This window comes from Schistocerca cancellata, chromosome 9, assembly GCF_023864275.1.
Source record: "Schistocerca cancellata isolate TAMUIC-IGC-003103 chromosome 9, iqSchCanc2.1, whole genome shotgun sequence".
NCBI lineage: Eukaryota > Metazoa > Arthropoda > Insecta > Orthoptera > Acrididae > Schistocerca > Schistocerca cancellata.
The window spans coordinates 175,697,635-175,713,226 of record NC_064634.1 but is presented as its reverse complement, the minus strand read 5'-3'; the positions used below and the strand labels follow the sequence as shown (position 1 = coordinate 175,713,226).

Sequence of the window (15,592 nt, the reverse complement as noted above, 5' to 3'; positions counted from 1 at the left end):
CGATTTAGTGCGTGTCGTTTCGTGTCAGTTGCTGTTTGGGCCACGCCCACACTGCGCCAGGCTGGAAGTGGAGTCGGTGAGAGCAAGGTGGATCTCGCCCAATGGTCGATGCGAGGACGGTGTGACGCAGACAGGTTTCGCTGAAGTACCCAGCTAGCGTGACCCAGTCAGCATCGTTGACTCTGTAAGGTGTGTTTTATATACAGAGTAAGTCTACTACCATGACTAGTTAGACTAAGCCCTGGGCTGTAAAGCTATTCTCCGTTATGCGAATGCTCATGAGCCAATAGTCAATCTGTAAACGCTGCCTGACTGCGAAGTAATCAAAAGACTTAATCACAGTAGCACACACTTCCAGAAAATCGCGAAAAGTGAAATAGATCTGCATAGTTTCTGTGACAGAACATCAAACAATATGTAATCACTCTGCAAAGCCTCTCAAAATTACCGTAACCAGTGTTAGTGTGGTTAGCTTGTGGCTAAACACGGTGCTATGGAACGATTTGCCTTAATATAATCACAATACTTTAATCTGGAAATAGTATACCACTGAAAATATCTCACCAAGTAATAGAATGCCGTTGTGATTCAAGAACAAAAATCTGCACGTACTGTTGCATAAGCCAGAGGCTTTTCAGTTCTGCGCAACTAGTTAAATGAAAACAGGAATATTAAAAAAAAATCAGCCACATCAAATCTCGACCTTGGCGTCAACGACGAAAATCGCCTTTCATGAAATGAAAATTATACATGCAGAGAGGGAAATATTCATACTAATTTGTCAGAGAACCAGTAATGACTGAATTATCTAGTTACCTGTACCGTAAATAATCAATGAACTGACAAAGGAGGATATAAGATACAAATGTGCCAAAGATTGTGTCGCATACGTGCTTCAGGATCATGCATTAAAAATAAAAGTGAGTAAGCACAAAGCCTAATTGAAAATCTGTATTAAACTAAAAATAATCAGACACTAGACATACTCCACGTGGACTTTACTGCACCCGTGAAAATAAATAGCGCTTGTAGCAATCACAGCATTGCATTAAAGAGCCTGAAATAGAAGAGAGAATGCCGAAATTTATTGCATAAAACATTTGATTGCACAACTGCGAGACGGTGATGTAACCAGTTTCCAACATGCGAAAAGTAATCGATCTCTCAACGTCTAAAAAGGAAATGACACACAACGAAGAAATTATCCGAATGGGATGGAAATCGGTAGATAATATGATGTACATGTGCAGACATTCAGACTTAAGCAACAGAAAGAACTTCAGAAATTGAGTGAATCAATAACGTATTGGTCCATCTCTGGCATCTATACAGCCAACCAGACCTTTTGCGGTAGATTTGGAGCATTCAGCCGACTTGTGTTCTGTTCGCCAGTACAGATGGCCAAGATAGGGTTTAGCAGGCACAAAGACAAGTAGTAGTAAACCTTACAGTGTCCGGGCATGCATTAACTTGCTGAAATTTAAAACCAGGATAGCTTGACATGAAGGGCAACGAAACGCGGCGTATAATATCGTCAACATATTGCTGAGCTGTAAGCGTGTCGCGGACGGCAACCAAAGGGGTATTGTTACGAAAAGAAATGGCAACCCACACCACCACTTTTGGTTGTCCAGCCATATGGCGGAGACTGTTAGGCTGGTATCCCTCAGCTGTTTGGGGCTCCTCCAGATACGCCATCTCTGGTCATCGGGGATCAGTTCGAAGTGGTACTCATGACTGAAGGCAGTTCTACTCCACTCATTGAGATTCGGGCCGAGCGGAACTTGCCAATGGTGAAAACTATCAACTACGGTAGTCACCCACAAAGATGTAGTTAGAAGAGTTTGGATGACCTACCGATACCGTTTACTAAATGTATTGTGAAGCCTAAATAAATTAATTTCAGTCTGGACTCACACTGACTGGAGTAATATTGTCTTCAGCGACCTGTCTGTAGACGCCCCAGACAGCGGTGTGATACCAACCTGGCTGTCGATGCAGTCAAATTTTTGCGGATAGCAATAAATGCATGCTATGGTTATTTATTACTCGTAAATATCAGCATTCTGCATCTACATCTACGTGATTACTCTCCTATTCACAATTAAGTGTCTGGCAGAGGGTTCAATGAACCACGTTCAAGCTGCCTCTACCGTTCCACTCTTGAACGGCGCGCGGGAAAAACGAGCGCTTAAACTTTTCTGTGCGAGGCCGGATTTCTTTTATTTTGTCGTAATGATCATTTCTCCCTATGTAGGTAGGTGCCAACAGAATGTTTTCGCAATCGGAGGAGAAAACTGCTGATTGAGACTTAATGAGAAGTTTCCTTTCGCAACGCAAGACGTCACGTATCATGTCTGTGGGACTATCTCCCCTAATTCGCCATAATACGAAACGAACCGTCCTTCTTTGAACTTTTTCGATGTCATCCGTCAGTCCCACCTGATATGGATCTCACTCGGCACAGCAATACTTCAGAATTGGGCGGACAAGTGTGGTATAAGCTGTCCCTTTAGTAGATCCGTTGCACCTTCTAAGTGTTCTGCCAATGAATCGCAGTCTTTTATTCGCTTTACCAACAACATTATCTATGTGATCGTTCCAGTTTACGTTACTTGTAATTGTAATCCCTAAGTATTTAGCTGACTTTACAGTCTTCAGATTTGTATGACTTATCTTGTGATGGAAATTTAGCTTATTTCTTTTACTACTCATGTGAATAACTTCACAATTTTCTTTATTCAGGGTCAATTGCCAGTTTTCGTACCACACAGATATCTTATCTAAATCATTTTGCAATTCGTTTTGGTCATCTGATGACTTTACAAGACGGTAAATGACAGCATCATCTGCAAATAATCTAAGAGGGCTACTCAGATTGTCTCCTATGTCGTTACGATAGAACAGGAATAACAGAGGGCCTATAAAACGTCCTTGGGGAACGACGGATATTACCTCTGTTTTACTCGCTGACTTTCCGTCTGTTGCTACGAACTGTGACCTCTCTGACAGGAAATCACGAATCCAGTCGCACAACTGAGGCGATACTCCGTAAGCACGCAGTTTGGTTAAAAGACGCTTGTGAGGAACGGTGTCGTAAGCCTTCTGGAAATCTAAAAATATGGAATCAATTTGACATCCCCTGTTGATAGCACATATTACTTCATGAGTATAAAGAGCTAGTTGTGATTCACAAGAACTATATTTTCTGAATCCGTGCTGACTATATGTCAATAAATCGTTTTCTTCGAGTTAATTCATTATGTTCGAATACAGTATATGTTCTAAATCCCTTCTGCAAGCCCGCATCTCGTGGTCGTGCGGTAGCGTTCTCGCTTCCCACGCCCGGGTTCCCGGGTTCGATTCCCGGCGGGGTCAGGGATTTTCTCTGCCTGGTGATGGCTGGGTGTTGTGTGCTGTCCTTAGGTTAGTTAGGTTTAAGTAGTTCTAAGTTATAGGGGACTGATGACCATAGAAGTTAAGTCCCATAGTGCTCAGGGCCATTTGAACCATTTGAACCTACTGCAAATCGACGTTAGTGGTATGGGCCTGTAACTCAGCGGATTACTCCCATTTCCCTTTTTTGGGTACTGGTGTGACTTGAACAATTTTCCAGTCTTTAGGTACGGAACTTTCCGTAAGCGAGCGGTTGTATATAATTGTTAAATAGAAAGCTATCGCATCAGCATACTCTGAAAGGAAGTTGACTGGTATGCAATCTAGGCCGAAGGCCTTGCCTTTATTAAGTGATTTAAGGTGCTTTGCTACACCGAAGGTATCTACGCCTATGTTCCTCATCTTGGCAGTTGTTCTTGATTGGAATTCATGAATATTTACTTCGTCTTCTTTGGTGAAGGAGTTTCGGAAAACCATGTTTAATAACTCTGCTTTAGTTGTTACCGCGCAGTGAAGGTATTGACTGCGTCTTGCCACTGGTGTGCTTTATGTATGACTAGAAACTCTGGGTTTTCTGCCAGATTACGAGACAGAGTTTCATTGTGGAAATTATTAAAAGTATTTCGCACTGATGTGCGTGTTATATTTCGACCTTCTGCAAAACATTGCCAATCATGGGGATTTTGCGTTCTTTTAAATTTGGCATTCTTTTTATCGTTGCTTCTGCAATAGCGATGTGACCCGTTTTGTGTACCATGGGGGATCAGTACCATCACTTATTAATTTATGTGGTATATGTCTCAGAATTGCTGTCGATACTATCTCTTTGAAATCATTCCACATCTTTTCTACGCTTACGTGATCAGAGCGGAAGAAATGGAGACTGTCTCTAAAAAACGCATTAACAGCGTTTTTATCAGCTTTTTTAAGTAGATGTACTTTGCGTTTCTTTTTGATGGTTGTGGGTGTTACGGTATTCAGTCTAGCAGCAACTGCCTTGTGGTCGCTAATCCCTGTATTCGTCTTGATACTCCATATTTGTCCAGGAGTATTTGTTGCTAAGAGGTCAAGTATGGTTTAGCAACCATTTACGCTTCGAGTGGGCGCATGAAATAGTTGTTCAAAATAATTTTCTGAGAAAGCATTAAGTACAATTTCGGATGACGTTTTATGTCTGCCGCCGGCTTTAAACGTATAACTTTTCCAGCATATCGAGGGTAGATTGAAGTCCCCACCGACTATAATTCTATGAGTGGGGTACCTATTTGAAATGAGACTGAGGCTTTCTTTGACCTGTTTAGCAACTATATCTTCTGCGCCTGGTGTCAGTAAAACGATCCAATCAGTAGTTTAGTCCGATTGTCAAGTACAACCTGTACCCATACTACTTCGCAGTAACTATCTAATTCAATTTCACTACAAGGAAAACTACTTCTGACAGCAATAAATACTCCACCCTCAACTATATTTAACCTATCCTTTCTGAACACGGTTAGGTCGTTTGAAAAAATTTCGGGTGAACTTATTTCCGGCTTTAGGCAGCTTTCCGTATCCATAACTATTTGAGCTCAGTGCTTTCTATTAAGGCTTGGAGCTCTGGTTCTTTCCCAACACAGCTACGACAATTTACAACTACAATACCGATCGTTTCTACAACTACCTTACTGTATTTTACCTGCCCCCTTTTAGACGGACGCCCTTTCTTTGGTTTCCTGATACCCTCTAACCTAAAACAACGCCCAGTCCCTTCCACACAGCTTCCGCTACCCGCTTCCTGTGTGTAATGGACTCCTGACCTTTTAAGCGGAACCCGGAAACCCACCACCCGATGGCGCAAGTCAAAGAATCTGCAACCTACACGGTCTCAGAAGCGCCTGAGCCTCTGATTCAGACCCTCTAGTTGGCTCTGCACCACAGGACCACAGTCGGTTCTGTTGACGATGCTGCAGATGGTGGGCTCCGCCTTAACCTCGCAGGCAAGATAGGCAGTCTTTACCATTTCCGCTAGCTTCCCGAAACCAGAGAGAATCTCTTGCGATCCAAAGCGACGCATGTCACTGGTACCGACAAAAGCCACCGCCTGCAGGTGGCTGCACCCTGTACTCTTCATGGCATCCGGAAGCATCCTTTCCACATCAAGAATGACTCCCCCCGGTATGCACACGGAGTGCACACTGGCTTCCTTCCCCTCCTTGGCAGCCATGTTCCTAAGCGGCCCCATTACGCGCCTGAAGTTGGATCTCCCAATTACTAGGAAACCCACCCTCTGTGAATTTCCAGACCTTGCTGGCCGGCATTTAGAGAAAAATACCAATTCTACAAAAGTGGTACTACAACAACTGCTTTCTACCCCTAAAAAAACCCTTAACCAGTTACCCAACTATTAATACTGCTGTTGGAGCGACAGATTCTGTTCTGTTTATGTTACGTTATTAGGGTTCAGCTAAACTGTTGATGTTTGTTTCCGCTGCTGGATTCGCCGTCATTCTACCCCGGCCAACATCCACTGTCTGCTGGATTACTTGGCCATAGTGCAGCACGTTAGCAGCGTTCCCACTTTACAAGCGATTCCATGGTTCACTAAAACATACTAGAATCCACACCTCTGTGTTCTCTTCCAGAAACGCAATTTTGATTCTTGAAAAAAATCATGTCATTGGTTGCCGACCTCAGCTGCCTTCTCTTCGTCTCCCAGGATGGCAGCATGTTGCATGCGGTTGAATACTACATGAAGTCATCCTTGGCGTTCCTGAATACTGCGGCTGCGGCATGCTCCAAGATGCGCTATGTTGACTCGTCCCTCAGTACTGCTTTGGGATCCAGTTTTCTTAATGCCTGACGACCATTACCCGCTGCGTCTTCGTAGAGCGAGCAATCTCACACTGTGTGCTTTGGAGTGTCCACAGTGTCTCAGGCGGAACTATCATTAATCCGTCTTTTAATTTTGTACAGGTACGTAGCATAAGGCCAGTGACCAGTCAGGTAATGTACCGGTCCACTCGACGGCAGACGAACTCTCATTTTTAATCTCTCTCTGATGTTAGGAAGAAATTTGTATCTTATCTTACCTATGCCTAAAGAGTCCTATTCTTTGTGCCACAGTTGTAACATGCGATCTGTCATTAACTTTTTCGTACTGGCCTCAGTTCGAAGTATCTTTCTAGCTTCCATTTGATTTTCTTCCTTTAACCAATAACGTGCTCCCCTCTTCCTAATTTTCAAGCCCAGTGTCCATATTCCTAGAATTACTAACAATACATCATTCGAGGTAGTGCAGTACACGCTCGTTAATCTTAATAACACTCCTGGCTAATGAAGCTGGCTTCACAAGGTGGAATTTACGAGTCCAAACGCTCGGCCCGTACCCTACGACTGATGCTAATATAGAAATGTATGCAAAGATTGTTTCGCGATCTAAAAAAAAAACAAAAGCGAAATGGTGATGCTGTTTAACAAGCGCTTCTATCACTGCGTCATTGAATGGTGTGGCGATCAGAGATTTTAGGGGCTTCCGTGAATCTTGTAACGCTGAAACACTATTCATCCTTACGAGTTTGTCAGTTCTGTTTAGAGCACACATCATTTGACAGTACGCGCTTGGTGGTAAATTGGCTTTGGCTGAGTGTTGTAACTATGTGAAGTTACGTAAAGACCATTCGTCTGATGTTGCTCCTGTGTTCTTTCATCGTATTCAGGTAAGGAAGCCTTTTATTAGGAAATACACCTTAATTTTAACGACTATTTAACCAAACAGTCACTACAATTTAATTTACAACATTAGCTTAAGTACACATTGTATTGCTCCCTTGTTCACAAGGTGCCAGTCTTTGTCTCTCATGTGATGGTATTTAAGGGTATGTTCGTCAACTAATCAACTTTCAAAGAAGAAAACTCACCACTTCGATGCTTTATTTCCTTTATTTGTAAGTGCCTACTTCTGAACAGCAACAGTAGAGGAGGGAGCAAAAGCATCTGATCAAACTGCTTACAATCTTAATGTTTTGTTCACTAGAGGATTTTGCTCCTTTTCGTGTAACTGCAAGAGATGAAACTGCAGATGATCGAGTGTAACAACACGACTAGAGACAATGGTCTAGCGAAGGAAACAGTGCGAGGAAATTCTACAGGGGCGATAGAACTCAATGCTGCAAGGTGAAGCGACTTGCCCTTACCTGACAAAGCCTCTGGCAAAACGTTCGTCAGCAGACAAAAAAAAGTGGAGGGCCCAAGAATCCGGGATCCTTTCTTTATCACCAGTAAAGATTGATATCGATCATTAAGAAAAAAGGATAGAGAAGAGAAGGAAAACCGAAAAGAAAAGAGAAAAACAAAATAGGCTTTTCTACAACACAAAGAAAAACAAAAACGAAGTAGTTCATACCTCCCCAGAAAACTAATACATAAAAAGACTGTGTTTGTACAGTCTGTGATGCTGATGACTGGATGCAGCGTCCCGCATGTGAAGAGTGGTAGCAAGAGAACGTGGAGTTCACTATATCTGTGGCCACTGCTGAGGGATTTCACTTGCGATCTTTTGCCACATTAAATGCTTACTCTTATTCGTCTGTACGGGTAAGAGTGCACATTTACTAGAAAACGCGGATATCTACATAATTTGTTATTTAAATCCAAATATTTATGCACCAGTCTAAGTTCTTAAATATTAATGACTGCAATAAGAAGTGTGGGTCCCCCCTGAATGAGGTAAGTTATCGACGTCTTGACTTAGAACAAACTGCCTGACCGTAATTTCCGACGGTGCTCACTTCTGTCGATGACATCCGCTCTGCAGAATAGCTATCATACAATATGCTTTTTTCGGGATCACGCTGTTCAAGTTGTATATTAATTATCTAGCAGACAATGTTACGTCACCTCAGAATGTTTGTAGACTTTGCAGTTATCTATAATGAAGTACTATCTGAAAAAAACTGCAAACATAACCAGTCAGATCTTTACAATCTCTCGGAGGTGTGCGGTGATTTTCAACCTGCTTTAGGAGGAGTTTCTGATCGATATCGATGAAAAAATGGATGTTTTTACACAATTTGCATCCGTGAAGTTTACAGAAAAGGGTTTTTTGATTGTGATAGTACACTCATGCTCAGAATAAGAAAACAGAACAGCCTAGAGGTAGGATGTTCATATTCACAGGACATGTACATAATTGTGTACTGCAGAAATGATTAGTATTTGAACCATGTCGGCCAGCGGGTTCAAGGTCAATATCGATATCTCAGTGCAATATTATCAAAGCGTAAAATGTGCTTGCAGCTCTCGTTGTCGCTATAAACCGAAGGTAAGGGATCACTATGACCTGAGCAAACGTGCAGGATGGCTCGCAGACGTATGCGCGAAACGTACCGTCAAATTAGTGTGTCTGAAAGAGGGCGCATTATTGGGATGAGATAATGTGATGCATCCATCCGGGAAAGGCCTGCTCTTGTGGGATGAAGTGTTTCGGCAGTGCAACGGGTGTGGTCACAATGGTTCACGGAAGGCCGAAGGTCACAAGGAGATGGGTCACATCGTAGCAGTTAGCCTCTCTCCTCATCCTCCCTCCCCCCCCCCCCCCCCAAGAAGATCGACACCTCATCCGAATGGCATTGCAGGACAGATCTGAGTCGTCCTTTCTCATCGGCTCTGGCGCAACAGTATGACACATCGTACACTATCAATGCATGACAGTCCATCGCTGTTTATTACGGCATATGTTACATACGCGTAGTCTGTTTCTCCACCTACCTTTTCCGAATGTGCAGAAACATGTTAGACGGCAACGGTATATAGATCGACATCACTGGGGCCAGAATTGGCATTATATAGTGTTTCCGGGCGAATGTAGCTTCTATTTGTTTGAAACTGTGGTTGCATTTTGGTTCACCTCAGGCATGGGGAGTGGCATCATAGTGCTGCCATTCGCACAAGACATACAGCGCCAAATCAAGACCTTATGGTTTGAGGTGCTATTGGGTACAACCACAAATGACAGTTGGTGCGTTTCCAGAGCACTGTGACCAGTGTGACCTATGTGAATGACATCCTGCTACTCATAGCCATACCATTTCTGCACAACAACCCTGACGCCATTTTTCAGTAAGACAATGCACGACCACATGTTGCTGCACGAACATGAGCCTTCTTGGTGTCACAGGAAGTCAGCCTTTTGCCCTGGCCCCCCCCAAATCATCAGACTTGTCGCCAATCGAAAAAATGTAGGATATGATGAAACGACAGGTGCAGCGCTGTGACTCAATGCCAACCAGCATTGGAACAAGGTGAATGCGGCATTGATGGCTACACAACAGGACGCCATTCGCATCTTGTACGCTCCGATGCTGTCACCCATGCAACAAGTTATCAGGGCCCTTAGCAGACCCTGTGCCTACTAGGCAACAGGACACATGCTGAGCCGAGGTTACTGAAATGCTAATCATTTATGCAGAACATAATTATGTACATGTCCTGTGAATATGAACGTCCTGTCTCTAGTCGTTCAAGGTGTTGTCTTTTTTCTGAACGTAAGTGTATTTTAGAAGTTACAACGTGTTGAATGGAACCGTGCGCCGACCGAAATATAGGCAGATGTGGGCGCTCCATTAATTAGTTCAAGAAAAAATTCGATCAGTATACGAATTTCCGTCGAATGAACATTTCCTTAAAAATTTGCCCGTACGAACACGCAAAATGACAAGGAGAGTTTTAATGCGTGCATCTGGAAACTGGTACCGCAGTATCTTCATTGCGGGGCAAGAACTTTTGAAACGGCAGCGTATATATCTATTCTGAAGATCATGAACATGCTAGGAATCGCCATAGGGAGGAACAGCAAAATGGGTTCAAATGGCTCTGAGCACTATGGGACTTAACGTCTGAGGTCATCAGTCCCCTAGAACTTAGAACTACTTAAACCTAACTAACCTAAGGACATCACAAACATCCATTCCCGAGGCAGGATTCGAACCTGCGGACCGTAGCGGTAGCGCGGTTCCACACTGTAGCGCCTAGAACCGCTCGGCCACTCAAGGCCGGCGGAGGAACAGCAGAACTTCGCACAGTTATCTGATGGGAAACACATGACCGCCGCAGAGCAACGAATGACTTAGTTTGTTAAAAGTCAGGACTAGAAACGTATAGCACGAAATTCAGAACCAGAGCATGTCCTAGAGAAAGGAAGGATACCTCTATAGCCATGGGATCGAAAATTAATTGTGAACAATATTTTTCGATACGCGAACCACTGTAGAGCCTCGACAGCTTAACCGATTCATTTGATTTTGTTAATTAATGATAATTAAACTTAGGTAGTCTTAAAGGGAACTTTTTTTATTATTCGAATTTTAAATTTTTTTGAAACCCTTGAACTTAGGAAGAGATGTCAACAAATTGTCTTTTGTTCAAGGTATTTTTCAAACTGAAACGTCCCCTTAGAAAAATTATATATGACTGTCCTTAAACTGACACACAATATTTTTAGCGCAACGCAATCTGACTTTCAGAAATCCCTACAAAGGAAGGGCCCTGACTAACATTAACCTGTACCTTTCACAAATCACTTACCTCACAAAAATCTTCGTTACTCAAGCTACTGCAATACAGCGAGCGCCACTACTGCCAGCTAAATAACAGATTCAAACTACAGAAGGCACTAACTACTAGTAGGCATAGTTAGCAAATGAAAGATTTTAATAGAGAACAAACAATGTATTTACCTTAATAGTCACCAAAAGTCATAATATATACAGCAGTTCATGACATCCATTTTTACAAATTTCAAAATTCCGCCATTTCTCTCCTCACATCCACCACTGGTGGCGGCTCACCTCCAACTGCGCAACGCTACGCGCCGTGTACATCCAGCTGCCCAACACTACAATGGCAGACAACAACGCTAACTACCCACAGACTGCACACAGCACAGACAGTGATTTTCATACAGAGCGCTACGTAACGTTGCCAATAAGAAAATACAAACAGCCTACTTACATACGTAATCTCTACCAGGACTACAGTGGGTCTGCTCTGTGATGACCTACCTACCAATAATCTTCAAAACTTCGAATGACTCTGCTGTGTGTTTGCTCTGTTGTGGCCCATTACCTGTCAGCATTTCAAGAGTCAGCACTGTCTTTCCGTTGGAAGGACAACACTACTTCTTCAAGACTGCACGGACATCCACTACTTCCGTGTGCATTGTCTTTTACTGCTCAGACTTTGATAAAAGAAACGGCAGTTTTACTGTGATGAATGATCAGGACTGTCTTTATGGACTGTGAGAAAATTTTAGCTTTTGACCAACATTGTATCAATAAGTGTGTGCATTTGATTTCCTTGTTATTGTAATTATAATTATGAAATTTTTTTTCAAATCTGTATTAGACAGTGCCCAAAACATTTTGTAAAATTTTTTGTGGGGAGCATGGGGGCTATGTAAGTAGGCTGTTTATATTTTCTTATTGGCAACGTTACGTAGCGCTCTGTATGAAAATCACTGGCTGTGCTGTGTGCAGTCTGTGGCTAGTTAGCATTGTTGTCTGCCATTGTAGTGTTGGGCAGCTGGATGTGAACAGCGTGTAGCGTTGCGCAGTTGGAGGTGAGACGCCACCAGTGGTGGATGTGGGGAGAGAAATGGCGGAATTTTGAAATTTGTAAAAATGGATGTCATGAACTGCTGTATATATTATGACTTTTGATGAATATTAAGGTAAATACATTGTTTGTTCTCTAACTATGCCTACTAGTAGTTAGTGCCTCCCGTAGTTTGAATCTGTTATTTAGCTGGCAGTAGTGGCGCTCGCTGTATTTCTGTATCTTGAATAACGAAGATTTTTGTGAGGTAAGTGATTTGTGAAAGGTACAGGTTAATGTTAGTCAGGGCCACTCCTTTGTAGGGATTTCTGAAAGTCAGATTGCGTTGCGCTAAAAATATTGTATGTCAGTTTAAGCACAGTCATGTACAATTTTTCTAAGGGGACGTTTCAAAACCTTCATCGTGATGACTCCCCAAATCCATTGTAGTTTAAGAATGTTCTGTTTTTATGGGTTCCAGAAAGAGTAACGAGCCTGTACAACGCCTCGCGCAAACCAGGATCAGCAGCAAGGTGCATAATGTGATAAGGTCCGCAGCCGAAATTTTAAATTTGTTATGGGATAAAAATATTATTTGTTGACGAATCTAAAGTGGTAAAACCCTAGTTTAAATTAAAACAACACTTGTTAAAAAATTCTATACTACACCCATTTTCCGTGCTTCTCGAGCAGAACCTCACCTTAAACGTTCAGAAATGTAAAAATTTGCATTTCACTACACTCAAGAACCTGATAGGACAGAATGACTACAGTATCAAAGATACCGACCGATGACCAAGCAGTCTGGTCCATTCCACCGCCCCCCACCCATACCCTCTCTAAACCTACCAAATACCTGGGTGAAACAATTTATGGTGATATGAAACTGAATTATCACAGCAACTCAGTTGTAGGTAAAGCAGGTGGCAAACTTCTGTTAATTGGCAAGGAAATTGGTTGGGAAGAAGCAATCTACGAAAAGTTCATGTTAACTGTCCTAGAATAATGTTCAGGTGCAGGGGGACAGAGAATGTTGATAAACCTGAATGAGCAAACACTTGGAGGTTGATGGAAAACAATCTCACGATAGCCTACTAACAAAGTATCGGGAACCGGTGTTAAGCAGGGAATCTTGAATTATAGCTTTCTACGCATCGCTTCCTTGGAGACCGCGAGCACAAGATTATACTAATTACAGAATGCACAGAAGCCTTTAAACAGTCGTTCTGCACGCGTTCTATATGCGATTGGAGAAGAAATGTGGGACAATCCTAAGTACCCTCTGTCATGTGGTTCGTAGGGTATGGCTGTAGATGTAACTGGAATAGGTTTAATTGAACATGAGGTAGTGCGAATACTTCAGGAATTTCTGTTTCAGACAGTCCTTAGTGTCAAGAACAACTGTAGGGAACAGACACATGCTTAATCATCGAGCATAACGTAATACGTAAGATCTGAAAGAGGGAATCTTGTGGAGCCCTCATGCAGATGTAATATTGTTGTTCATGATTAATTACGAGTTATTTGAATACATTAAGGAATACAATAAGCTCATGAGTTACGGAGTCTAAATATTGAAATTTCTAAACAGACGTTTGGTAGATTTGTGTACAGTGTATGTGTTGCACCTCACTGAAGATAAATACAAACTAATACAATGAGTACAAAACTACAAAATCGATCCACGTGTCCTCGAAGATCTACATCAAAACTTAGTACCTCAAAATCTTCATACGGACAAGACGAATTAATTGAATCTTCGAATTTGCCTGAATGACAAAAATGATGGAAATTGGAATACTTTTATGGTACCCAAAATTACGTAAAAATAATTAAATCACCAACGAGATCTAAACAGCAGTTTGTAGCATACCATTTCTGCAGCGGCTGGTAGAAGTCCCCTATTTGTATCATCAATACTTTCACTATAAAGGCCAAATTTAAAAAAAATGCCAAATCCGCAAGATTAACAAAGTTTTGCAGAAGTTCGAAATATAAGGCGCACTTCAATGCGAGATGATTTTAATAATTTCCACAACGAAACTCTGTCTCGAAATCTGACAGAAAAACGAAAGAGTTTCTGATCATAAATAAAGCACACCAGAAGTAAGACGCAACAATACCTTCACTGCGCGATAACAACTGTGAAATCACTGATCACAGTGCCACTAAAGCAGAGTTACTAAACACGGTTATCCGAAACTCCTTCACCAAAGAAGACGAAGTAAATATTCCTGAATTCCAATCAAGAGCAACTGCGAAGATGAGAAATATAGCACTTGATATCCTCGGTGTAGCAATCACTTAACAAAGGCAAGGCCTTCGGTCCAGATTTTACACCAGTCAGGTTCGTTTCAGAGTATGCTGATAGCATAGCTCCATATTTAGCATTTATGCAAAACCGCTCCCTCATAGAAAGATCCGTACCTGAAGACTGAAAAATTATTCCAAGTTAAACCACTACCCATAAAGGGAAGTAGCGGTAATCCGATGTCAAATTGATTTCATATTTTTAGATTTCTAGAAGGCTTTCGACATCGTTCCTCACAAGCATCTTCTAACCTAATTGCATGCCTATGGAATATAGCCTCAGTTTTGCGATTGGATTCGTGATTTTCTGTCAGAGACGTCACAGTTCGTAGTAACAGACGGAAAGTCATCGAGTAAAACAGAAGTAATATCCGGCGTTTCCCAAGGAAGTGTCATAGGCCCGCTATTGTTCCTGATCTATATTAACGACATGGGAGACAATCTGAGTAGCCATCTTCGATTGTTTGCTGATGATGCTGTCATTTACCGTCTTGTAAAGTCATCAGATGACCACAACGAATTGCAAAATGGTTTGTGTAAGATATCTCTAAGGTGAGAAAAGTGGCAATTTATCCTAATAAAGAAAAGTGTGAAGTCATTCACATGAGTACTAAAAGAAATCCGCTAAATTTCGATTACGTGATAAGTCACCCAAATCTGAAGGCTGTAAATTCAACCCCTAGGAATTAAAATTACAAATAACCTAAATTGGAACGATCACATAGACAATGTTGCGGGTAGAGCAAACCAAAGACTGCGATTCATTGCCAGAACACTTAGAGAGATTCCTTACACCACGCTTGTTCGCCGTATTCTGGAGTATTGCTGTGCGGTGTGGGATCCGCGTCATGTGGGACTGACGGATGACATCGAAAAAGTTCAAAGAAGGGCAACTCGTTTCGTATTATCACGAATTAAGGAAGGTAGTCCCGCACACATGATACGTGAATTGGAGTGGAAATCATTAAAACTTTTTCGTTGCGACCGAATCTTATCTTGAAATTTCAATCACCAATTTTCTCCTCAGATTGCGAAAACATTCTGTTGGCGTCCATCTAGATAGGGAGAAGTGATCATTGCGATAAAATAAGAGAAATCAGGACTCACACAGAAAAATTTAAGTGCTCGTTTTTCTCGCGCGCCGTTCGGAGTGGAACGCTAGAGAGACAGCTTGAAGGTGGTTCATTGAACCCTCTGCAAGGCACTCTGTTGTGAATAGCAGTGTAATCACGTAGATGCAGATTACAATTAACACAAACTGTGTAAGTGGCAGTTAATAAGAGTAACAAAGTCAACATTATGTGTTTCCCACTTGTTT

At 42.1% G+C, this 15,592-nt stretch overlaps 1 protein-coding gene across 1 annotated transcript in view; it reads left to right on the top strand.

Annotated features, from left to right (window-relative positions):
* The window catches only part of LOC126101270 (mucin-22-like), a 153,412-nt gene that overhangs the window by 129,121 nt on the left and 8,699 nt on the right, over window positions 1–15,592 (top strand). The window lies entirely within an intron of this gene.